This window comes from Anolis carolinensis, unplaced genomic scaffold (assembly GCF_035594765.1).
Source record: "Anolis carolinensis isolate JA03-04 unplaced genomic scaffold, rAnoCar3.1.pri scaffold_20, whole genome shotgun sequence".
In the NCBI taxonomy this organism is placed as follows: Eukaryota; Metazoa; Chordata; class Lepidosauria; order Squamata; family Dactyloidae; genus Anolis; species Anolis carolinensis.
Genome location: NW_026943830.1, coordinates 1,003,757 through 1,029,203, shown reverse-complemented (window position 1 = coordinate 1,029,203; position 25,447 = coordinate 1,003,757). Strand labels below are relative to the sequence as shown.

At 39.7% G+C, this 25,447-nt stretch overlaps 1 long non-coding RNA gene across 1 annotated transcript in view; it reads left to right on the top strand.

Annotated features, from left to right (window-relative positions):
• The first annotated feature begins 2,858 nt into the window (after window positions 1–2,858).
• Window positions 2,859–25,447, top strand: part of LOC134294765 (uncharacterized) — a 76,596-nt gene continuing 54,007 nt past the window's right edge. The window contains exon 1 of the long non-coding RNA XR_010001457.1: window positions 2,859–3,584. This is a non-coding gene — a long non-coding RNA (uncharacterized LOC134294765). The remainder of the gene's footprint in view (window positions 3,585–25,447) is intronic.

Genomic DNA, 25,447 nt, shown 5'->3' with positions numbered 1-25,447 from the left:
GAGTCTACCCATGGTTATTGGACAAAGATCAAGTTTCCTCTAAGAGAAAAGTCAGATTCCATCCTCAATTTACAGACTCCTCTACCGAGGAAGACCCAGGAAGGACAACTGAAAGCTCTGAAGTCTCTGACTCACCACCTTTAAGAAGATCCTCCAGACATAAGAATAGGACTCTACCATCATCCTCATCCTCAACTTTTTTTCCAAGGGACCGAAATCGGAGACACCGAACCTGATTGTTAATTTATCCGATTATAAGTTATCTGATGTAGAAAGGTCAATAGTAAACAAAGGTCTATCATTTGTTCCCACCCCTAAATTTAATGCATTTCGAGCACGAATAGATTTATTCAAGCTATTTAGAACCATCCGCTTAAGAGACATGTTTAAAGACAGCATATCCAACACAACCACAGATCCTTTCAAACCCAAAAGTACCTTCTGCCCTTCCACAGATAACATTCACATTAAATGCTTTGAAAAAGCTGTAGAGAGGGACTTTAACAAGCTAACTACTCGTAGACAACCATACCACTCAAATTTATCAGAATTAGAAAGAACCACTCTGGTCAAATTGAGCAACCTCAAAGAGGTAGTCTGGAAACCAGCAGATAAAGGGGGAGCTATAGTATTACTTAACAAAAGAGATTATATTAAGGAAGTCAACCTCCAGTTATCAAATAGTAAATTCTACCAACCTATTGCAACAGACCCCACTAAACACATTCAGTCCCTTATTAGGGTGGTGTGTCAAGAGGGATTATCCATGGGATTTATCTCTTCTTCTACATTTAAATACTTACAAAATGACTTCCCTAGGATACCCATCTTTTATATTCTTCCTAAGATTCATAAAGGCATCATTCCACCCCCAGGCCGACCTATTATTTCTGGTTCATCTTCTGTATTGGAACCAGTTGCTAAATATCTAGACTCCTTTTGCCAACCATTTGTCCCTCTCTGTGATTCCTACATTAAAGACACAAAGCACTTCATTAATATCGTAGAAAATCTCAATATTGAGGAGGACAGCATTTTAGTTACGATTGATGTCACCTCACTCTATACTAACATTCCACTAGATGAGGCTCGTACCATTATAGAAAATATCCTTCGTAGGAGAACAAAGTTGCAACCACCTACACACTTCTTGATGGACTTGTTAGATATAGTACTAGAGAAAAATTATTTCCGTTTTCAAAACCAATTTTACTTTCAGACCTTCGGTGTCGCTATGGGAAGTCCGTTAGCTCCATCGATTGCCAATCTATTCATGACACATTTAGAAAACACTATATTGCTTAATCCATCTTTAAATATGTACTATTCTAATATAATATACTATGGCCGATTCATTGATGATATATTCATAGTATTTAAAACAACTGAAGCCGCAGTAGGATTCTCTAATTGGATTAACACTATACATACGTCTATTAAATTTACCAGTCATCTCAACCTGTCACATATCAATTTTTTAGATGTTACTGTGTATAAACATCATAACAAACTGTTGGTCAAGAACTTCAGAAAACCATCAGATAAGAATTCTTTTCTTCATTATAACAGCTTCCACCACTTTGGTTTAAAGACCAATCTTCCATTTTCACAACTACTTAGACTAAAGCGTAACTCAAGCTCTAATGAACACTTCATTCATGAAAGCCTGACCTTAAGCCAGGAGTTTAGAAGTAGAGGCTATCCTGAACATGTCATCAAAAAGGCATTAATTAAAGCTGAAAAAACTGATAGAACCACCCTACTGAAAGAACCTGCTAAACCAACTAAAAATCAAATTATCTGGACACAAGAATTATCACATTACTCCAAACACATAATCCAAATTATAAAAAAACACTGGCATCTTCTTCAAGATATTTCAGGTTGCGATAAATTACCTATTTTTGGAAACAGGCGTACTAAAAATATTAGAGAATATTTAATCCATACAGATTTAACCACTTCTATTAGTACACCAAAGAGCACCCTGAGAGGCCATTATCCTTGTGGTCACTGTAAGTGTTGTCCTCAATCTTGGAAGACTAAGGAGATATATAATCATAGGAACAAAGTGGGCACCACACTAAAACATTTTTCTACTTGTAATAGCAACAATGTAATCTACCTCTTGACATGTGACTGTGATCTCTGGTATATTGGAAAAACAACCAGATCCTTGAGAATCAGAATCTCTGAACATAAATCCAGAATCAAAAATTTATCTACAGAATCTCTTTTATATTCACACTTCACCCAATACAAACATTCACCTACCTCATTTAAATTTTGTGTTCTGGAATGCATCTCTCAAAAACCTTTCATGGACTTGGAAAAACTATTATCCCAAAGGGAAATGTACTGGATCTTTAAGTTTAAAACCTTTTCCCCTCAGGGACTTAATGAATCACTTAATTTTAGCTGTTTCCTTTAAACCTTCAAGTACTCTTTAAAAACCCTTGAGTGAACCTCCAGAATTACTCGCAGTTGAAATCACCACAAGCAGAGTCACTCAGTGAAAGCATTTAGCACTATGTAAGTATATACTGTTATATGGGTTACTTTTACTTCTGTTAATACTGCTGGTAAAATACTTGTTACTCTATGTTTTGTTTTAGATAGAAATTCATTGTTGCTGAGTTTAACAACTCCTGAAGAAGGGGTTTTCCCCTGAAACAGGGTCAAAAATACCCGGGACCCCTGTAGAGAATTGGGACTTTATTTGTACTTTACTTTTGAAGACTTTTTTGAGAGCGGTGCTCCATCTTTATTTTCTTCAATCAAATATACAGCAACAAAATATCTGGGGACCCACAAGTCGAGAACCACTGCTCTATGTCTATCTATCCTGAGCCCTCTCTGATGTAAACTGATACTCTTAGCGATATTTCTCCACTTCTTCTTCTCATGAGCCCTCTCTTGATCTTCTAAGATAGAGCTATCTTAAATCAGTACCTTGAGTTATTATTCTGTCTTAGAATGGTGCTCCTATAATAAAGCTTAGTTTATTTCTATGAGTCACTGAGGTGTTTGCTCCTTAATCACAATCTCTCTAACTGTTGCATGTATTATGCGAACTTTTCATAGTACAGGGGAGGCAAATAGTCTTGCAATTCACTTTGCTTTTATAACTTCCTTTTGTAGACTTTAACTCTCAGAAAGATACATAAAATGTTACCCTCATCTTCCTTTAAATATGCACATGAATAGGATGCGGTTTCTAAACAGTGTGATCAACTGGTCAAGGAATGGAAGACATGCAAATGTGTGTAAAATAAATAGACTGACCATTTCAGTGCTAATCAGGAGCTGCACCTTTAAAGAATACCACTGGAGCACATCCAAGCCAAGGTGGATGACAACATACACTCAGCACCCAGCTTTTGTTAAGATACTGATGCTGTACTTTGGAGCTTGTGGAGGAGGAGGAGTAAAGGAGTGCACAAACTTCAAACAGTCTAAAAATAAAACTTCACAAAACAGCATGACATGTTGGAGCAAGCACTTGAATGAGAAATGGAATGTGGCTGAGCAAGAGAAAGGGGGTGCGCTAGTCTCGTCACAAGGTGGGGCCCAGAGGATGCCAGGTACGTTTGAACCAAAATCAATGCCATGACGCTACAAGCTGGACAGTTTATCTAGTGTTTTGTCTATCCTTTGCCTGGCTAATGGTGACTTTCCAGAGCCTGAGGCAGATCTTATCTATCACATTGTCTGCTATGGAAGAAGATTTTTTTAATTGGAGAGGCTGAATCAGAAGGGGTGATGTGTGGCCTTCCTGATGTTGTTTGACTGTAACTTCCATGAGCTCTAGCTGATTAGGAGAATTGGCTAATACCCCAGAGGGCAGGATCAGAATCCAAAATAACCTTAACAGATTGGAGAAGTAGGCCAAAACTAAATGAATTTCAAGTACTACACATATGTAGGTAGAAAAAATAATAAATGCACAGATATAGAATGGGTAGCACCCAGCTTAAAATGGTACATATGAAAGGGATGTAGGAGTCTTAGGTCTTCATCCCACGAGAAGAGGGAAGGTGGGGGGGAAGCGAAGGGGACCGTCTTACCCCATTTCCTTCCATCTTCATGAGATGACCAGCCATCCCACATCCTTATCATGTTGATGTCCGTCTTTCCCTCATTTCCTCCTGCTTTTCTCCATTTGGAGTTGGATAGCATCCAACTCCTAAAGATGCATTTAAGATTCTGTTTTCATGTGCTGCAGAAACAGATCTCCACCAGAAGTGCCCTTATATCATGTGATGGCATCCGTGGGACTCCAATTTTAAAGTGTGCAGAAATTGGGAAAATTCTACATGTGATGAGGTCCATAGTAGACCACAAGCTGAACATAAGTCATCAGTGTCATATGGCAGCTTAAAAAGACAACGCGATTCTAGGCTGCGTCAATTGGCATACAGATTGAGTATCTGTTACAGTAGAGTCTCGCTTATCCAACATAAACGGGCTAGCAGAACGTTAGATAAGCGAATATGTTGGATAATAAGGAGAGATTAAGGAAAATCCTATTAAACATCAAATTAGGTCATGATTTTACAAATTAAGCACTAAAACATCATGTTATACAACAAATTTGACAGAAAAATAGTTTAATACACAGTAATGCTATGTAGTAATTACTGTATTTACAAATTTAGCACCAAAATATCACGATATATTGAAAACATTGACTACAAAAATGCGTTGGATAATCCAGAACATTGGATAAGTGAGTGTTGGATAAGTGAGACTCTATTGTATTAAGAATTCAGAAATCCAAAATACTCCAAAATGGTTCACATGGATTGCTGAGATAGTGACACCTTTCCTTTCTGGCAGTTCAATGAACAAAATTATTTAACACATAATATATAAAATTACCTTGTGGTTATGTGTAGAAAGACATATATGAAACATAAATGAATTTCATATTTAGACTTGGGTCTCATCTCCAATATATCTCATTATAGATATGCAAGTATTCCAGAATTTTTTTTGGAAAAATCAAAATACGGAACATTTCTGGTCTGAAGCATTTTGGATGAGGGATACTCAACCTGTATAGTGTCTTGATCAAAAGAAGTATGTCCCTCACTCTCTCCCCCACATCAGATAACTATGAACCCAAATTTGGTTGTTGAATTTGGGATTGTATTCAGATTATTTATACCACTTTGAGAATGATTTGAAACAAAAGGACTTTGCTGCCATGGATGCTGATTGGTTCAGACTGGAGCTGGCTAGGATCTGCTTGCTAGTTGGTTGAGAACTGCCATCTGCCACTATTGTTGATTAGCTCACATGTTTGGTGGGAATTTCAATGAAATGTCATTGCTCAATTTCTTCTGGCTGTTTTGAGGGCCTCCCAGGGAGGGTGCAAGAGGAAGGAAATGCGGATAGGATTTATGCTAATAGGGCTGATAACCCAGTTACTGTCTACCTGGAATAAGACAATAGGGTTTGGCTGGCCAAACAATAGGTGACAAGGGTGTTGGCACAGCCTTAATGGACCAAGTGATTGGGTTGGGGAAATCTTTCCAGGGATATGACTTTACAGTATCTTGGAAAAACCCCATGGCTCTTCTTAATCCCATAGTGAAACTCCCAGGATATTGTGAAGGGATTATGCTCCTCCCTGGACCAAATGCTGGAGTATTTCCTGGGATGTGTGTATGTGATTGAACAACTTTGGCAAGGTTATTTGGAAGTTGCCTGGAACTTTGGGAAAGGTAATTATGGGGTCTCTGCTTCTGGGTCGGGTGTTTGGAGATCTGTTTTGGGGTTCTGGTGTTTTGATAACACAACCATCCCTTTTTAAAAGAAAATTCCTGCAAAAAGAATTTCCAACTACCTTTTGAAAAATTATACCTGTAAACAGATCTTGTTGTTGTTATATGCTTTATGATAACCTTACAGCAAACTAATCACAAGGGTTTTTTTTAGCAAGATTTGTTTAGAGGTTTGCCTTTTGCTCTCTTCTGATGCCAAGAGAGTATGATTTATCCAAGGTCATTTAGTGGGTTTCCATGGCCAAGCAGGGAATTAAACCCTGGTATCCAAAGTTTTAGTGCAATGCTCAAAGCACTATCCCATGCCGGTTCTCTAAACAGATTTTGGGAGCTGCCTTTTTCTTCTTCAATCACACAGTCGTTTCCGACTCTTCGTGACCTCATGGACCAGTCCACGCCAGAGCTCCCTGTCGGCCGTCGCCGCCCCCAGTTCCTTCAAGGTCAAGCCAGTCACTTCCAAGGATACCATCCATCCATCTTGCCCGTGGTTCGCCTCTCTTGTTTTTTCCTTCCATTTTCTCCAGCATCATGATCTTTTCCAAGCTTTCCTGTCTTCTCATTATGTGGCCAAAATACTTCATCTTTGCCTCTAATATCCTTATCTCCAGTGAGCAGTTGGGCATTATTTCCTGGAGGATGGACTGGTTGGATCTTCTTGCAGCACCAAAGTTCAAAAGCGTCTATCTTCCTTCGCTCAGCCTTCCTTATGGTCCAGCTTTCGCATCCATAGGTTACTATGGGGAATATTATTGCTTTAACTACGTGGACCTTCGTTGCCAGTGTGATGTCTCTGCTCTTCACTATTTTATCAAGATTGTCCATTGCACTCCTCCCAAGAAGTAAACGTCTTCTGATTTCCTGGCTGCAGTCTGCATCTGCAGTGATCTTCTTGCCTAGAAATATAAAGTCTGTCACTGCCTCCACGTTTTCTTCCTCTATTTGCCAGTTGTCAATCAGTTTGGTTGCCATAATCTTGGTTTTCTTGATGTTTAACTGCAGCCCGGCTTTTGCACTTTCTTCTTTCACCTTGGTGATAAGGCTCCTCAGCTCCTCCTCGCTTTCGGCCATCAGAGTGGTATCATCTACATGCCTTTTTATATATTGCTAATTCAGTTCTACTAAAGCTAATGCAAAATTAACCCAAGACACCAGTGATCCGCTAATAATATAATTAAAGTTATTTGCATATGGTTTCTAACCTGATATATTATAGGCAGTGAAACTAGAGCTGGAGCTGAAATCAATTGTGGAATTAATATTGATTGCAGAGATAGAAATGTAATAATTAACAGTAATGGGCAACAGGACATTTTTCATAATGGATATGACATAAGCAGCAACTGTATGCTTTACATTTCTAGAAACCAGTTTATTGTTGCTGTGTTTTGAAGGCACACTTTCTGTTGGTTTTTTGTTTTCTCCAGAAAATCTCTTCTCTCGCAATTATTTCTGAAGAGAGACTGAGAGAGACTGAGAGAGAGAGAGAGAGAGAGAGAGAGAGAGAGAGAGAGAGAGAGAGGCCTTTCATAAAATGTTCTCCATTTATTATGAACAGTGCTCCTGAAATATAAACTGTCCATACAAATTATGAATGTGTAGCAACCTTATAATTGTGTGGAGCTTTCAAGATACTTGAAAGTAAAAAACAAAGATACCAATCTGGTGTGTGGGTGGATTTTCTTTCATTTATTTTATTTACTATAAATAAGAGGGATGGGAGAGAAAAATGGGTGGGAGGAATAAACGTTTGAAATCTGTCCTTCAAAGTATCTTCCAGAAAATATCCATGGAAGGTGGCAGATATACAGCCTGAACATAGCATTAACAGACCTACAGTGTGAACCCGGATCCTTGCTCAAACTTAATATTTGTATATTTGGATATGATATAAAGATACTTGTTTCCAGATTTTCTGAAACATTTGTGGAACTTTCCAGAAATAACAACTCTGTGTTTTGTTCTTTCTGTCTCCCCTGTAACATTTAATGTATTTTATCCCAGATTTAGCAAGGCGACATGGTGCATTTCCCTGTCACTTTGTTCCCTTGTCACTGAGTTCCACTGATACTGGGAAACTTACAGGTAGAAAAGTCACTGTCCCCTCAATTTTTTGTTCTGCAGGCTTAACACACAATAGTACCAACAACAATGTAGAACATCAAACATACACATATTCTACATCTAAAACCATACTAAACTAGACATGCATGGATTATATGTCAGTTGTGATCATGATTATGGGTAATATCACATTTGTTTCTCCTCTATAATATAACTATCACATTTTTAAAAATCTTAATCACACTAGAATATGCATACTTCTATGCATACATGAAACTATTTATAAAAAGTCTAGTTGACTCTATCACGCAAGGTTTCCTAAACACTGGAGTGTTGCTCTTTGAGACCAAGGGAAATGTGGCAATCGACCTCCAAAGAAAACAATTCAGAGGTCTGTGGTGTAGCAGAGAGGGATGTCACAGGGAAAGAATAGGATTTTCTAGTTTAGCAGAAGCAGTGATGCCTCCTGCCCCTATTGCCAGTGCTATTTGTGTCCAACACAGATCCAGCCTTCCAAATAGAGAGGAAGCCACTTTGGGAAGAAGATCCTGGGTGTTGGGCTAGGGAAAGCAACCTACCAGCCATTTCCCTCAAGTTCATAGTATTAACTCACCCTGCATCCCTGAACATCGCCATGCCATCACCACTAATAATATTCAACTGATTCTTAAAATCAGTTTTTGTGTATGGAAGGAAGAGAAAAGGTGGGAGAGGTGCTTTTTTGCCTCAGATAGCAAAGTGTTTCAGTCCAGCACTGATTTGTGTCTATCTGTACAAAGAGCATCGCTTATGAAAGTAAGATAAAGTCAAAGTATTTTCCCTACTATGTAAACTCTTTAAAAGCTCTATTTGAATTTCTAATCATTTAATGACAAGAATGTCAAGGCAAATACACATTGAGGCAACTCTACCGTGTGTTTTTTTTTTAATCAATGTGAAGATGGTGCTTTTCCAGTAAGCTTTCAAGAGTTATGACCAAGATTGAGGTGTACAATTATTTTTGATCTCGTTGTGTCCAGTAGGGTTTGGTTCCAGGATGCCATGGATATCAAAATCTGTGGGTGATCAACTCCCATTATGTGCAATGGACTTGTAAAATTGTGTCCTTTATATCAAATGGCAAAATCAAAGTGTACCATTTGGATTTTATATATACCCTGTTTCCCCTAAAATAAGACATCCCCAGAAAATAAGACCTAGTATAGGTTTTGCTGAATTGCTAAATATAAGGCCTCCCCCGAAAGTAAGACCTAGCAAAGTTTTTGTTTGGAAGCATGCCCAACGAACAGAACACCAGAGCATGCAGGATTGGTATATGCACATACCATAGAGTGTTGTACATGGAAATAATGGCAGTAACAAGAAATTCTTGATAGGATTCACAGTTTATCTGGTTATGCTGGTTTGTGATGACAACTACTGTACAGTATATAATAAATGTTCATTTTTTTGTTCAACAATAAATGTGAATTCTTCTTCATGGAAAACTAAGACATCCCCTGAAAATAAGACCTAATGCATCTTTAGGAGCAAAAATTAATATAAGACACTGTCTTATTTTCGGTAAAACACGATATATATATATATATATATATATATATATATATATATATATATATATATTCAAGTCTGAGAAGATTGAATTTGTGGATACAGAATCTGTGGATACATTGGGCTGGCTGAATCTGTTCTAGTATTTGTATGCTGGTTTTGTTGGGTTATCTAAGCAATCATGCATGCATTTTCAATGTGGGATGGTTTATGTAGTTAGTTATGTCTGTTGCTTAGTAACCTGAACAGAGCTGCATTCCAGAGTTGATGACACCATTAAGGGGGTTTTGCCTATTCAAGTGTTTGAGGACAACCAAAGTTGTATCAAGTTTGCCAAGTCTGAGAAGATGATGATGCGTACAAAGCATATTGGGATAAGGTACCATACTGTACGCAAACTTTCTCAAGATGGAATGATTGAACTGACATACTGTCCAACAAAGGAGATGGTGGCGGACATTTTGACTAAACCGTTACCTAGAGATGGTTTCCAAGACCTCCGTGTCAAGATGGGACTAATTGTTTAAAATGCATGACAGATTGAGGAGGGCTGTTGGGTTATCTAAGCAATCATGCATGCATTTTCAATGTGGGATGGTTTATGTAGTTAGTTATGTCTGTTGCTTAGTAACCTGAACAGAGCTGCATTCCAGAGTTGATGACACCATTAAGGGGGTTTTGCATATGAAATGGGAAATGGGTGTATCCTTTCTGGGGACACACAGGAAGTGATGTACAGATGCCTCTTCCTGTCTCTCTTCCTCTTTGCTCCTGACCATGCCATGCTGATGTTCCTGTCTGTTAAGAGATATGTAGTTTCCTGAACTGTTTTTCTTTGGAACTAAGATGTTTTTGCCTGTATGACCATCATCATACAAGATTGTGAGTAAACATATTTTTGCTATTTTATTTGATGTCTCTGATGCTTATTTTATGCGCATGACTTTTTAAAGGGAAAGGGAGGCTGGATATTTTGTCTTATTGTTTAATTTCTTTTTACCTCTGCTCACATAAACCCCTAGTCTTCTGCGTTTTTACTGCTCTGCACGAATGTTTAACCATATTGGAATCATAATCTTAACAGGTTATGAAAATATATTCCTATTAGGTTATGGGCCCAGACACAAAAAGGGGATATATTTTTAAAAGAGCAATTTTAAGAGGTAATATTTTGTTTTGACTCTTTGTTTGGAGAGAAGTTTCTGAGCTCCACAGTGAAGAGAGCTCACACACATTGAGAAGGCATTTCCTGCTTCTTTTGTTCTGGCTGAGGCTTGAAGATTGCCTGAAGGCAAAGCCTTTGTGTTGTAAATAGCCTGGCTGCATGGTCGCCATTTGAATGTTTGCAGGCCTTGCCAGCCAGAGGCTTGACTTTTAAAAGGACATTTTTTTTCCTCCTCCTTTCTCCTGTGCATGTGCTTATCAGAGAACCATTTTGATTTTTCTTTTTGGCAAATTTTTCATTTTAAGCCAATATTTTGAGATTTTGATTTTGATCTTTCATTCTTTTTGGAATTCCTATATTTTTGATTGAAGAATTTTGATTTTTGGAATTCTGTTTGAAAGATGGATGATAGAGAGAGAATGTATTTGTTGAGAGATGATTTGAACAGCCATAATTTTCATTATTGGCATGATAAAGTGTTGATACTCCTTGAGTATGAGAGAGTGTTGGATTGTATTGAGAGAACATGTCCAGAGTCTAATGAGGATGCTATTTCAGATTGGAAAGTGAAGGATGCAAAAGCCAGATATTTGATCACTTCTTCTCTGAAAACTAAGCAAATGATGTATGTAAGAGATTGTGTAACAGCCAAGGATATGCTGGATGCACTAAAACGCACATTTGGCCATATTTCAAAGCTGGCTGCTATTGGATTGTTGAAGAGACTTATGAAAACAGAGCTTAATGATAAGAAAGTGTGTGATAAACATTTAGAGAATTTTACAGAAATGCTTGATAAGTTAAAGATGTCTGGTTTTATCATTGAAGATTTTCATAAGGTTGGATTATTGATCGGCTCTTTGGGAAATATTTTTGACCCATTTTTGTCTTCAATTGAGTCCAATCCAGATATAACTTTTAATTTAGCCGTTGCAAGGTTCAGAGATTTCTGCAATGATCAGCATAGAAGTTCACATGTGGATAGCCCCAAAGCAAATGAATCAAGTTACATGGCGTCAAGTCACCACCCTCATAGGGGCGGAGCTTCAAGGGACAGCCCAAAGGGGAGTACATGTTTTAATTGTGGAAAATTTGGTCACATTGCTAGATTTTGTCGCCTACCAAAGAAAGATGGTACGCCATCTGGTGGCAATAAGCAAGTAAGGCAAGAAAAGAAAGTTTTTACAAACAAGCCTGCTGGAAACAGACAATCACAAAGAGGCTTGATGGCTGCTCATTCGATTTTAACAATTAATGAGAACAAAGACAAAGAAGATGTTTGGATTGTTGATTCAGGTTGTACACAGCATAGCTCAAATAACTCTGAGAATTTTGTTGAACTGAATCAAGGAGTTAAAGGTGATTTGAGAATAGCTAATGGAGATTTATTGAAAATAAAAGGATCTGGAAAGTGTATTGTGAAATGTAGTTTGCCTGATGAGGTTGCTGTAACTGAGATTTCAGATGTTCTTTACATTGATTCACTTCAATGCAATATGCTAAGTGTTAGTTCCATGGACAAGAAGGGATTTGCAATTCATTTTGAGAATGGTCAATGTGATATTACAAAGGAAGGTGTTTTATATGCCAAAGCTTTTGAAAAGAATGGAATGTATGAATTGTGTGTTTCATCTGAGCAAGCCAACATGGTTAAGACACATGTTGATGGAAAGAATCTTGAAATTTGGCATAGACGTTTTGGTCATAGAGATGCAAATGCAATTCTGCAGTTGCAGAAGGACAATTTGGCTACAAACCTTGAGATAAGCAATACAGCTTTTGATAAATGTGTAGTCTGTGTTCAACAGAAAGCAGTGAGTCCCTCTTTTCCAGTCAACACAGAAAAGAGATCTACTAAGATTCTAGATTTAATTCACAGTGATATTTGTGGTCCCTTTAAGACTTCATTTGGAGGAAATAATTATGCAGTTATTTTCTTAGATGATTTTTCAAAGTTTTGTGTTTCTTATATTCTGAAAGACAAATCTGAAGCTCAAGACATGTTGCAGAGATATGTTGCTATGGTGAAGACTAAGTTTGGATGCACACCAAAAGCTATTCAAACTGACTGTGGTAGTGAGTACACTTCACATCGCACACAAAGGTTCCTGGGAGAGAATGGAATTCAGCATATTAAGAGTGTTCCTTATACTCCTCAGCAAAATGGAGTGGCTGAAAGGAAGCTTAGGTCTCTAGTTGAGATGACAAGGTGTATGTTAAAAGATGTAAATCTTCCAGATTGTCTCTGGGGCGAAGCTTTTGCCACTGCTACTTTTCTTCAGAATCGTCTACCAACGAAAGGTGCTACTAAAACTCCTTTTGAGTTGTGGACTGGTAATGTGCCAAGTATGAAACGCATCAAAAAGTTTGGAAGTATAGCTTATGCTTACATTCCCAAGCAGAAAAGGCACAAGTTGGACTGTAGATCTGAACAAACTATTTTAGTTGGTTATGCACCTGCAAATAAAGGCTATAGAGTCATGAACTTAATGACTGGTGAGGTATCTACACGACATGTAGTGCATTTTGATGAACAGAGCAAGGTCAATCTAAAGGGGACTGTGCTAGATTTTTCAGATGAAGAAGAGAATACTACTTTACAGCTTACAGCCATTGATGATGTACCAACAATTTCTTCAATTGACACACTGGAAATGTCACCGGAGTTCATCCAGAGAGGCAAGGAACGCACCACAGACGCTAGAGGCAGTACACAAACAGGAGGGCCAGAAGATGATGCTGGTGAGTTGTGTCCTGGAGTAGATGGATCTGCGGAGGTAGGTTGTCTTCCAGAACAAACTCACAGGTATTCATTGCGTCCTAACAGAGGTGTACCACCCTCGAGATTGTCTTACCTTGCAGAGTCAAAATTATCCAGTGAACCGTCTACTATAGAAGAAATTGAGATGCTACCTGCCACAGAAGCTGAACAGTGGAGGAAAGCAGCACAAGAAGAGATTGATGCTCTACACAAGAATGGAACTTGGACACTAACTGAACTTCCACCTGGTAAGAAGCCAATTGGATGCAGATGGGTATTCACATTAAAGAGAGATGCAGAAGGAAGAATTGAGCGCTATAAAGCGAGACTTGTTGCTCAAGGATTTTCTCAGAAGTGTGGACTGGATTATGATGAAACTTTTGCACCTGTAGTGAAACACAGCACTATAAGACTACTTCTAAGTATTGCAGCTTCAAAGAAGATGACTGTACGACATCTAGATGTTAAGACTGCATTCCTGCATGGAAAGATTACAGAAAGTCTATTTATGAGACAACCACCTGGTTTCGAGGACAAGAGAAGACCTCACCTTGTTTGTAAACTTCACAAGGGTCTATATGGACTTCGTCAATCAGCGAAAGCCTGGAATAACAAATTAGATGAAATGCTGAAGCAATTGGGATTCAAGCAAGGAGAAGCAGATCAGTGTTTGTACACTAGAACCAAAAATGGACATTGTACTTTTATTCTGACCTATGTAGATGATCTTATTGTATCAACTGAATCAGATGATGATTACACCGAGGTTGTACAACATTTGAACAAACAAGTTGAATTGAAAGAACTTGGAGATGCTATGTACTATCTTGGAATACAAATCAAGAGAGAGGAAGATGGATCTTTTCTCTTGAGTCAGAAGCAAAAGATTATAGATTTGCTGGAAGTTACTGGACTTCAAGATGCAAAAACAGTAGCTACACCAATGACTACAGATTTCTTGAGAAACAATGAAGAAAGTGAACTTTTGGCAAACAACAACCAGTATAGAACTGCTATAGGAAAGCTCCTATATTTAGCTACCAGTACCAGACCGGATATATCGTCTGCTGTTGGAATTCTAAGCAGAAAGGTCAGTGCACCTACTCAGAGAGATTGGATAGCTGTCAAGAGAGTTGTAAGATACCTGAAAGGAACAAAGGACTTACAATTGAAGTTACCAGCAAGTGACAAACCAAGATTGATTTGTTACTCAGATGCTGACTGGGCTAGTGATTCTTCAGATTGTCAATCAACTAGCGGATATCTGTTTATGTACGGAAATGGCCTTATTGCTTGGGCCAGCCGGAAGCAAGAATTAGTGGCTAAATCCACTACTGAAGCAGAATACATAGCCATTTCCCTAGCATCAGATGAACTTTTGTGGCTTCATCAACTTCTGACTGACTTTGGAATTGATGAGCAGAAGCCTATTCAAGTGTTTGAGGACAACCAAAGTTGTATCAAGTTTGCCAAGTCTGAGAAGATGATGATGCGTACAAAGCATATTGGGTATAAGGTACCATACTGTACGCAAACTTTCTCAAGATGGAATGATTGAACTGACATACTGTCCAACAAAGGAGATGGTGGCGGACATTTTGACTAAACCGTTACCTAGAGATGGTTTCCAAGACCTCCGTGTCAAGATGGGACTAATTGTTTAAAATGCATGACAGATTGAGGAGGGCTGTTGGGTTATCTAAGCAATCATGCATGCATTTTCAATGTGGGATGGTTTATGTAGTTAGTTATGTCTGTTGCTTAGTAACCTGAACAGAGCTGCATTCCAGAGTTGATGACACCATTAAGGGGGTTTTGCATATGAAATGGGAAATGGGTGTATCCTTTCTGGGGACACACAGGAAGTGATGTACAGATGCCTCTTCCTGTCTCTCTTCCTCTTTGCTCCTGACCATGCCATGCTGATGTTCCTGTCTGTTAAGAGATATGTAGTTTCCTGAACTGTTTTTCTTTGGAACTAAGATGTTTTTGCCTGTATGACCATCATCATACAAGATTGTGAGTAAATATATTTTTGCTATTTTATTTGATGTCTCTGATGCTTATTTTATGCGCATGACTTTTTAAAGGGAAAGGGAGGCTGGATATTTTGTCTTATTGTTTAATTTCTTTTTACCTCTGCTCACATAAACCCCTAGTCTTCTGCGTTTTTACTGCTCTGCACGAATGTTTAACCATATTGGAATCATAATCTTAACAGGTTATGAAAATATATTCCTATTAGGTTTTATGTGTTGCAAAACAACGGTTTGTGTTAGAAAACAAGGCATAGATTGTAAAAAATAAATGGATGCCTAAATTAGTAAATAAAACGACAGGAGAACATAGAATACAACTGATAGAGGAAGAAGAGAAAAGTGGTAGTAATAACAATATGACATTTTTCCTCTGTGAAGGAAAGCTCTCACGCAACGAATCTGTTAGTCAACATGGCTCTCAACTTTTAAAAAAACCAATAAAACAAGAACAAATCTGCTACTTTTACCTACAGGTCTGTGCCTCTGAATTAGGCATGGCATTAAGCTGTATGAGCACCTTATAACACCTCTTTGTAGCAGGAACATTTAAGGCATGTTGAGGCAAAGTCTTTGTTGGGATAAATGTATATGACTGTAGTTACTCAGGCATTGTATTAGTGTGTCAACCACTCTTGGGGATAAATACAGCTTTTCCTTAATGTTTGTGGAGAGGGAACCAAAAAGCAGGTGACAAAACATGACTTTAAATGTTTTTTTCCCTCCGAACAGCTATAAATATAATAATGAGTCATTAGTAAAACAACAGTTTGGAGATGGAAGAAAGGACGGGCTTGTGGTCTCTTTGGGCTAAATTGCTCAGGGATTCTGTGCCAAGGTACACGCTCTGTGGGATTGTGAGGAGACTCTCTGCCCCATCATCAGTTAAAAAAGGATAGGTTTACTTGGTGCAAACACCTCATTTCCTGCCTATTACTGTCAAATGTCAGTTACGTATGAGCAGCTTTCCTTTACATTGCTTCACCATGGATATGTTAAACTGACAGCACTTTTTTGTCTCTCGCTGCATGTGTGAGTGTGGTGTGTTTTTAGCAAGTCTTCATACTGAGCCTCCACATCAGGGAATCACTCATACATCAAGGGCAAGAAAGGGAAAATGCCGGAGGGGCTGGCAACTGGTGTTTCCAGGGTCCAATCCACCCCTCTCCTACTGCCAATTGAGAAATGTAGAAGGACTGCAAATTATTTTGTTGCTGGTGGTTTGTAGATGAAGCCAGTGTCTAGAACATTACTTTACAAGGGAAAACTTATTGTATGACTCACTATTTAGTTGTGATGAGGGAGTGCTAGCAATATGGCTGCTCTCTTTGTAAAATCTGCACATTGCATTGAATGTTATTTATGCCTTGATGTTCATACTACTGTTAGATCCCGGCCATGTGTGCTGCCTATATTAGACTTAACTATGTGGCTTTTACAGGCAGTCTCCACATTATGAACAAGATAGGTACTGTAGGCTTGTTTGATTGGTTTGGATAGCATGCTGTTATTTATTTGATCAGTCACTTCTGACTCTTCATGACCCCATGGACCATCCCATGCCAGAGTTCCCTGTCAGCTGGGGCCACCCCCAGTTCCTTCAAGGTCAAGCCAGTCACTTTGTTAGGGATTCTTCTTCTTCAGAAGAGGAAGGGGAGCAGGAAAGTGTTCATGAGTCAGAGGGGCAGTTGGAATCTGAGGGGGAGATTTTGCAAGTACCCACATTTCAGGAAAGGCGAAAGGAAACAGAGCCGAGATGTCGTTCAGCTAGAATAGCTGCCAGAAATGCAGCTGAGTAATTGGGAACCGCCCTAGCAGCTGTGGGGGAATTCTGGGCTATAAATAAGAATCAGCTGCAGTCAGCTTTTGCAAACTGACATTAATGCCTAAGCCCTCACTCCCCTTGTGCCTGTTTCGAGTCTGCATCTGGGAAACTGCTCCTAAGGATTTATTGCTTTTTTTGTTTGAAGTAAGACTGCTACTTGATTTGGGAATTTATCAGAGACTTAAGAACTGTGTTTGCCCTAAGACTTCCTTGCTTTCTTTTGCATTATACCACTGATTGTGCTGTCCTTTATGTTTTGCTAAAGTAAAGCAGTTTTCATTTACTTACCACATTGTTTTAAGGCTGTTCTTGAAAGACAAAACAGGACACCAAGGATAACATCCATCCATCTTGCCCTTGGTTGGCCGCTCTTCCTATTTCCTTCCATTTTCCCCAGCATCATTATCTTCTCCAAGCTTTCCTGTCTTCTCATTATGTGGCCAAAGTAATCTTTGCCTCTAATATCCTTCTCTCCAGTGAGCAGTTGGGCATTATTTCCGGGAGTATGGACTGGTTGGATCTTCTTGCAGTCCAAGGCATTCTTAGAATTTTCCTCCAACACCACAGTTTAAAAGAATCTATCTTCCTTCGTTCAGCCTTCCTTATGGTCCAGCTCTCACATCCATAGGTTACTACGTGGAATACCAGTGCTTTAACTTCCCTATGCTTGGATAGCATAGAGAAGGGTTAACACCCCTGTAACATTTGTTTTGTGGCCTGTGTGCCTGTTCAGAAGATTTCACCCCACTTTCTGTCCCTAAGACAATTGGATTTTTGAAAAAATTGGCTTGTTGTGGAAACAAGGATTGGTGATAAAGTGGAGACCCCTTTTCTCATTATAACCTTTTCAGGAGTGAATTTCCCTTCTTAGGGGTAGATTTCTCTCACTTTCTGTTGTCTCACCCGCCTTTGGAACTAGGGACCTTATCAGATGTTCTTCAGGCTCCATTTCTATGTGCTTAGGAAATGGAGCCTAAAGTCCATAAAGAATGTGCAGGAAAGACAGGGGAAAGACTGGTAAGTATGTGGAATGGCTGGCTATCCCTTAAGACAGGAAACGATGGGAAGGAAGAGGTTAAGACGGTTCTTTCTGCTTTCCCCTGCTTTCCCCTGGCTCCATATGAATTCCCCCACAGTCCTAGGAATCAGTTATAACTCAGATGTTTGTAACTAGGGAACTGTTTGTACTGGGCTAGTTTCTGGATTCTGGAAAAAGAAGACTTCCTTCCTAATGATCCATTCACAAATGTCACATATGCTAGTTTTGTCAAGGTCCTATCCTGGACTGGAGTTTTGGACATCCTGTCTGAAGCCTCCTGAGAAAGCAGTTCCCCTCCCCACCAATTGGGGTATGGTTGGTTTGGCTAACACTAGACCCACATAAAGTTGCAACCTTTGGTGGGCATGAGGCACTCCCTCATCCAACTTCAGCCGTTGCTTTCTAACTGGTGCCTCAGCTTCTCTAACTGCCTATTTGCTTCCCAGACAACCTATTCTGTCCTCTGCTGCTATGATTTCTTCTCCTCTTCCCACGACTTCACAACGTGATCATAACTCTGGTTGAGAAAAAATAACTACTGACAAGCGATCTTCATTCTTCCTGAAAAGCAGTGTTGTTTTCTTTCATTTCCACAGATTTGCTACTACCATAGCAGTTACCTTAGGTCTGTGTCCTTCATTCTGTCTCCACTGCCAGAGAAGAAAAGCACCAACAAGCCAGGGCTTTCACCAGACTTCCAAGCAATACATTACTTTGTGTTTTGCTTCCAAGCTCTGACTGAAGCCTTGGCTCATCATTTTTCTCCTCCCCAGTTAGCAGGGTGTAAATATCCGTTGTTAATTAGGACAAGTCAGTTTTGACTTATGACTTATGTACTATAGGCCTCCAAGGTCCCTTCTAAACTGTCCCTGTATTCAAGGATCTGATCCTAGGTTATCTGCTTTGAACTAGATTATATGAGTCTCCACTGCCCTATAATTTGGAATAAACAAATTATCTGGGATCAGATCCTGAGATATAAGCACAATGTAGAAGGGGCCCAAAATTCTCATTAGCAGGCCTGCTCAGATCCTGCAGAATAGGGGCTGAAGCATTTTTATTGAACCTATCCACCTGTCATGAGCTATTCTTGATTTCCTACTGCTTTACTAAGCATTATTGTTTTAATTCATGCTGTCAAACCCAAAATATGTAAGCCTCTGTTTGCCCATTTCAGTTTCTAAGTAAAGTTCAGACTTGATTTATTGTAGGATCACTCTGGCCATCTTTGGCATCCAGAGAACTTTCCTTCAGCACTACATCTCAAAATGAGTTAATTCTCTGGTCATATTTCATCACTGTCCAACCGTTTGCAGAAAGAATATAAAAGAGAAAGGCCCAAGTCCAGTTGTTGGTCCTAACTAAAGCAGACTCTTGAACTTAGGTCCGATCTCTTTTGGTCCTTTTTCCTTTCAAGCCATGCCCATATACACAAGAAAACTTGTTGTTCCTTCATACTATTTTGGTGCATTGAGACATACTTTGGTTTCAGTCATATTTGCTGTTTTGTGTTTTGAGATAAGTCTGAACAATTAAAATGTCTCAATGGATACATTGATTTCTCATTCTCTTCAACCCCATAGATAGCTGTTGCTGGTTGTGGTTTGTAGTACATCCCATAGATGACATAACAACACAGCTTTTACTGGATCTTAATCATGAATTAAGAGCATCAACTTGTCTGTCCTTCATCTTTTAATTGAGTGTTTCTCAGCCTGTGGGTCCCCAGATCTTTTGGCCTCCAACTCCCAGAAATCCTAACATCTGGTAAACTGGCTGAGATTCTGGGAGTTGTAGTCCAAAACACCTGGGGACCCACAGGTTGAGAACCACCGCTTTAATAGTAGAGAGTGTAGGCCTCCCAAGGTTGTTGGACTACAACTCCCACCATTCCTCACCATTGGCTCTGGTGTCTAGGGGCGATGGAAATTCCAGTCCAGCAACACCTGAGAGCCCGATGAGCTCCATCTTTGATATGAAAAAGTTGAAAAATCTATGGTCAGCTTGGCAAAAACAACTCTTTATTTTTCTCAGTGGTAAAATAAATAGAGTATTTAAAGACAGAAAGCAGTTAAAATGAACAAGGGAAGTAAATTTGGGTTGTTTTCAGAGATCTTCTAAAGTTCAATCAAGGATTTGAGAAATTTCTGTAGAAAAAAGAACAGTTATGAAGTATTAATCATCAGGCCCATTTAAATGTGTTCATGTAGCTAAGCCAGTAGTTAGCAAAACAGTGGTCTGGACTTTGGGGCCATCAGAGGTATTCTAGGTGATTTTCCAAAAAGCTTTCCTTTGATTTCAAATAAGGGAGAGGGGGAAAAATTCCAGCTGTCTAATCCCTTTACTACAGAAGATACAGAGGAAAACAGAAATGAAAACTGGGCACTCTTTACTCAGCAAGAAGTAATGTTACTCTCAACTTTCAAGTATTTTGGCAGATAAATCCAAAACTACCACTATAACTGAAAAGCTCCTGGCTGTTTTTTCCTGCCTTTTTGGTCAAAAATCATACCTATATTTTGTTTGCAAATTGTTTCAAACCCATTAGATTGAACCTCTATTTTGGTTCCCATTTCTTTTGCAGTAGCATAAAAAAGCTCCTGAGAATGTAATCTTCAGCATCCACACACTTCCTTGGTCACAAAATGCCTGGCTATGGGCCTGCGTGCATTTTTAAAATGTACTTGGTATGTATGCTCCATGCTGGGTGCTGTTCTGCCCTCCTTCTGCAGAGGCAGCCTTAGAAAATCCAAATGAAAAAGCAATGGTAAGATGAATGTGTTAAAACAGAGTAAATGGCTGCAGTGCTTTGAGCTAAAAGGCCACAAACCCTATTCACAAGGCTCCTCAGAGTAAATGTAGTGCTTTTGGGTTGTTGTGCATTTTCTGGTCTGTATGGCCATGTTCCAGAAGCATTCCCTCCTGACGTTTCACCTGCATCTATGGCAGACATCCTCAGGGGTTGTGAGGTATATTGGAAAACTAGCCATGAGAGGTCTGTGGAAGGTCCAGGGTGGGAGAAAGAACTCTTGTCTGTTGGAAGCCAGTGTGAATATTGTAATTAATCACCTTGATTAGCATTAATCAAGAGTTCTTTCTCCCACCCTGGACTTTCCACAGATATATAAACCTCCCTTGCTTAGTTTCCAACAGATCTCACAACCTCTGAGGATGCCTTCCATAGATGCGGGTGAAATGTCAGGAGAGAATGCTTCTGGAACATGGCCATACAGCCCGGAAAATGCACAACAACCCAGTGATTCCAGCCATGAAAGCATTCAACAACACATTGTAGTTCCTTTCCTTGCCACAAATAAGACTGCCAGACCTAAAATATAATAATAATAACAACAACAACAACAACTTTATTCTTATATCCCGTCCCATCTCCCTGAAGGGACTCGGGACAGCTTACATGGGGACCAAGCCCAGGAATGCATCAATAAAATACAGCAGAACAAGATACATAAAATATCACTGAAAATCAGTCATCTTGAATGTTCATTACAATCCTGGCTATGTAGGTGAAAAAAATTACTGGGAAATATTATGTGGCCCTTTCAAGCAGAGGGAGGCAGTAGGAAAAGGCTTAAGATGAATACAAACAAGTCTACCGTGGTCTTGTGAAGAAGAGGGTTGCATTGTATTATTGTACCATGGATGGAGAGGATTAAAGGACTAAGGATCAGCAATGCAATGACTACTCCGAGGTGATTTTTCAAGGGCAGGAAGAGGTCAGGGAGAGTGTGAGGCCTTTCAAGCACTTCGAGCAGATGCCGGATAGCCAGACAATAGAGGAAAAAGCTAGTGAATCCAAGGTGCAGGACACTGAAAATAATACCAGGCGATTACTCAGGATGGATTGGGTTGCTGAACGGCAAGCTACTTGGAAACAGGTGGAGTTGGAAGAAGAGCAGGGCGCAGGAAGCAAATCAAATAGTTTAGAAGGTTAGAGTGTCGAAGGGATGATTCAGGAAGATATGACTCTGTTATTGATCCTTGCTAGTGTTGCTGCTAAGGAAAGTGAATGGACTATAATCTGTGTGTTCCTAATAAACCTGACACTCGGTGCCTCCTTGAATTATTCAGTAGGAGCTGTGATCTCAATTACAGGGCTTGTTCAGGGGGTGGGGATTCAGGACCATTGAAAGTATTTGGTGCAGGATTTAAAAAGGCTGTGACAGATGGGAGCTTTGATCCCGAGAAATCAAGCCATTCTAATTGGGCTGGTCCCAAGGGCTGTCAGACTGAAAGCTTTGGAGGGCTCCTGTGCCTTTAAGGGCTATGTGGAAGAGGGAATTTCATCAGGTGCTGCTTGTCATTCTGCCAGGTCACAAGCAACAGTTCCTGAAATCCCCACTGCTACACAACCATGAAAAATACAGATGCCTTTTCCAGTTTTCAAAGTGGCAGCAGGACTATGAACCATGGCACATCACTCTGAATGAGGAGGGATTACTCTATTTTCCATACTCAGGCTTGCAATCCCATCTCTGCAATGCTGTGCTGCTCCCCAGCTCAGTCATCTCTATTGCCTGGGGGGATACAGGGAAGCCTGGCCATTCAAAACATCCCTCTGCCATTGATCGTACTGGGGTTGCATTTGCCCTGCTCACTGACATATTTATATCCCACAGAGAAAGAAAAAGAACAGTAATGTCCTATCCTGGACCTCCCACAGATATATAAACCCCACTTGCCTAGTTTCCAACAGACCTCTCAACCGTTGAGGATGCCTGCCATAGATGTGGGCGAAACGTCAGGAGAGAATGCTTCTGGATCATGGCCATACAGCCTGGAATACTCACAGCATCCCAGTAAATATAAGCTGCATAGGAAGACTAAGGCTCCCAAATGACCAGGAAAATGCACAGACAGATCCTTGTCTGTCTCTTCTTTGGCAGAGATTGAATCTCCAGAAAAATGCATCAGTAGTTGCTTTATTGTCTGTTAGGTGGTAAATGTGCTCTAGATTTAAGGAATTATCCAATTTGCTGGACTGTGACATAGAATATGAGGCAGCATGTTGTAATAGTTTGAGTGCTGGGTTAGGGTTCTTGGAGAACCAAAGCAGGTCACCAATGACAGGGTTGCTGTAAGTCATTGTTGACTTAAAGAGACATAACAGTAAAACATCTCTAAAATCCATTCAGCGCTTAGACAACTCCTTTAAAGTTCATCAAATTCTAGAGTCGATGCATTGCCCCACTGACATCAGAGCCACCATATAGGTATTTATGGATTTCATGACATCAAGCGAATTGTTAAATTACTGCTCATGGCAGTTCATTAATTTTTTAATGGAAGTTTGTCCAAGAGTTGGCAACCAGCTGTGCAGAAAATTTAAACTTTTGTTGACTCTCAGGTTGGGCATTAGTATATAAGCCAAGACAGAGCATAGCAGATTGAAGGTTTGTTTGCTCATTCAGCTTTTTACCTCTGAATGGCTCACCACAGTACCTATCCAAACAGTTGTTGCAGTTCTCTCAGCTTCAAGCATTATTTGATGTTTGGTGTAATAAAGTTCTGTTCAGTTCTCAGAAGGCAAGTTCCATGGCTCTGTGTCTTCTGGACAATGGTCATTATTTATTCTCCTTCTGTATGTTTTATCTCTTTACTAGCGCATATAGAATCATAGAATCAGAGAGTTGGAAGAGACCTCACAGGCCATCCAGTCCAACCCCCTGCAAGAAGCAGGAAAATCTCATGACATTGCCTGGGTTTGTGTTTTCTTTGAGGCTCTTTCTTTTCTTCCTCCTTTCCCCTCATACACCTTATCCCTCTCTGTTCCTTTCCTTTCCTTCATTTTCCCTTCTTCCCTCATATCTTTCCCTCTTTTCTTTGTATTCCTTCATTTGGCCATTTCTTGGAAGTCATAATCTCTCAGTCTCAAAACAAGTCACAGGTGCATGCACACACATACAAACACTTGTTCCAGAATATAAATTTTCATTAAATTGCTTGCTTCCTTATGTGGTTGATGTCTTGACTGTGTACTTCAGGGCTGTGTTACAGATTTCAGTAGCTAATCCTTTCTATCCATACATTGCCCTCTTGTCATGGGATCTGAGTGCTGCATAAATACATACCTATAGGCCAGTAGCTGATCCTTTCCATCTATGTGCCACCATTTTTTTTTTTACTTTTGGGGGCTCTTGCCCCAAAACAGGGTGGATTTGGTTATGAGAACCACATACTAATTTTAAGTTGGGCAGTGAAGGGTATGTGTGCCAAGTTTGGTCCAGGTCCATCACACCAAGTGGGAGCCTTTGTTGTACAAACTAATAAACATATATAAGTTTAATTTTATATAGAGAGATTGTTTAACAATCCTGTTGATAGAATCAATCAAGGAAGCCACAGTCCTGAATATGCAAGGTCTTAACAGAATAGTTAATAATAATGCTTTGAAGGGCTCAAATATCTAGAAGGCTCTAGATCTCATCTGATCTTGGAAGCTAAGCTTTTCAGGACTTCCAAGAAATACCAAGTGTTATGAGTTATGTTTCAGAGCAAGAGTAAACCACTACTAAGCTCTGTTTGCATGAGAAAACCCTATGAAATTGAGGAGGCCACCATAAGATGACGGGAGACTTGAAGGAACACATACAAACAGATGAAGAGGTATCTCATGGATAAAATCAAAGCCCACTTGATGGAAATTAACAATGATGTCACTGTTTTTAGTAAACTAAATCTGTTATAAATCCCCCGGTGGCACAGTGGGTTAAACTGCTAAGCTGGTGAACTTGCTGACTGAAAGGTTGGTGATTCGAATCCGGGGAGTGGGGTGAACTCTCACTGTTAGCCCCAGCTCCTGCCAGCCTAACAGTTCAGAAACATGCAAATGTGAGTAGATCAATAAGTACCATTTCAGCAGGAAGGCAATGGCGCTCCGTGCGGTCATGCCTGCCACATGACCTTGGAGGGGTCTATGGATAACGCTGGCTCTTTAGCTTAGAAATGGAGATGAGCACCAACCCACGGAGTCAGACATGACTAGACTTAATGTCAGGGGAAAACATTTACCTTTACCTAAATCTGTTATAACGCATCGTGCTTCACTACTTTTCAATGAATTACGCTGGCTATCTTCCTTATATTCAGACCCACCTGAGTCAGCTGTTTAGGCTACAGCCAATGTAGTCTGAAGACCAAACCATACCCCAACACAAAATATTGTTTTGCACTCCCCACTTCTCTTAGGACTTCATCCCACA